General features: G+C 55.0%; 1 long non-coding RNA gene across 1 annotated transcript; it reads left to right on the top strand.

Moving 5' to 3' along the window:
* The first annotated feature begins 275 nt into the window (after positions 1-275).
* Positions 276-1159, top strand: LOC103922332. The gene is made up of 3 exons (XR_663878.1): positions 276-483; positions 725-849; positions 1099-1159. It is a non-coding gene; the product is annotated as an uncharacterized LOC103922332 (long non-coding RNA).
* The last annotated feature ends 443 nt before the right edge of the window (positions 1160-1602 follow it).

The following is a 1602-nucleotide window of genomic DNA, read 5'->3' as shown; positions in this document are numbered from 1 at the left end:
GGGGAAGCTTCCACGAGGATAGCATATTCCCCCCATGAGACCTTTTGACTCTCCAGGCATTTCCACTTGAGATATTTTGGTCACAAGCATGCTCCTCCCCGAGAAATGTCCCTAGGTTAGTGACCACTTACTTCCTAGAAACACTTTCCCAGCAGTGGTCTTTCCACACGGCCTGGAGCCAGACGTCAGTCCCCTGTGTCCCCAGGTTCCTGACGCAGACCCCTGATAGTGTCTCCTCTCTGCCTGAGTTTTCTTGTCCCACACACTCTGCCATGTGTGCCGTCCTAGATAAGCGTCTGACAGCCAGCATGCTCCCAACCATTTCGGCACATACACTACCAGGCTTTTCCACAGGCTCTCTACAAGACGGTTTTCTCAGCTGAAATAGCCTGAGCAGCGTTTAAAAGGATCCATGAAAAACAAAACAAACCCACTGAGCACCAACCTTGAAAAGGCACCCAGACCTGCCACCCCAAACTGCAAGTGAGTAACTTTGACTCGGCATTTATGGGAAGCAGTCCTATCTATTCCATCACTGCTCTAATGGTGTAAACAACAGCCTGAGCATGCCAGGTCTAACGCAGCATGCCTGTGTTAAGATGAGCCAGCTTACAGAGCAGCACACGGGATGCAAAACTACCTGAACAGCTCAGCTGGATGCAGCCGGTGTGCCCGCACCGCAGCCTCCCCTCGGAGGTGCCCCTGTCCTTTTCTGCTCCCTTAGAGAAACCAGGAATTGGCATTTGGCGCTACTGGCATTAGGCCATGTCAGGAACCAGCACCAATTCCTTCTTCTCTAATCAAATAGCTAGCATGAACCAGCTGTAAGCAGACAAAACAAAGAGAAAGGTAAGCCTATCTCCAGGAATAGGTGCTACGTGCACGTCTCAGCTGTTGAAGTCCCCTTCAGAGCACCGCAGCTGCCGGACAGGCCAGGGAGGCTGTGCCCCCCGAGTGGTATGGGGCTTGGGGGAGCGAGCTCACCCTCCCCATGCCTGGGGGGACGCAGCCTCCTGGGCCCCACATTTCATCTCACAGGTAACACTCACTGAGCACAAACAGAACTGCTCCTGATATTTGCCCTTACGCTTTTCTAAGCTTTTTCTAAGCTTATTTCACCAACAAGGAGGAGTAGGAGAGCAGCGCAGCCTAAGAGGAGACACAGACCTGGAATAAACACACTGTACTGTGTTTTTTGCTGTTGTTTCTTTAATCACCTTTTGCTCTATAGGTGGGCCCAGCTCGGTGGGGCCCATGGCAGGGCTGTGGGGAGCTGGAGACCAGCCCTGCTGTGGCGTCGCTGGGGCAGGGGTTGAAGCCCTGTGGGGCTGACGTGGGGCCCTGGGCAGTGGGCAGGACAGGGGGAGCCCCCAGGAGGGGGACAGGGGCCGTAGGGCCTGCAGTACCCTCAGGGCCGGGACACTCAGCAGCAGCATAGCTGGCTCTGACTGAATTTCCTGGCATGCTTCAACTCTAATTTGGGAAAGAAAAATAGGGGCTGGCACACCCCCCAGAAAGGTCACCGCCTCCTGCTGCACCAGGCTGACAGCCCAGGCGAGGCTTTCCAGCTCAGCCTTGCCAACATCCCTCCGCTGTCAGCGC

The sequence above is a fragment of the Pygoscelis adeliae genome, unplaced genomic scaffold (genome assembly GCF_000699105.1).
Source record: "Pygoscelis adeliae isolate BGI_AS28 unplaced genomic scaffold, ASM69910v1 Scaffold78, whole genome shotgun sequence".
Classification (NCBI taxonomy): Eukaryota; Metazoa; Chordata; class Aves; order Sphenisciformes; family Spheniscidae; genus Pygoscelis; species Pygoscelis adeliae.
The sequence above is the reverse complement of the archived record's forward strand: the minus strand, read 5'-3'. Positions and strand labels throughout refer to the sequence as shown.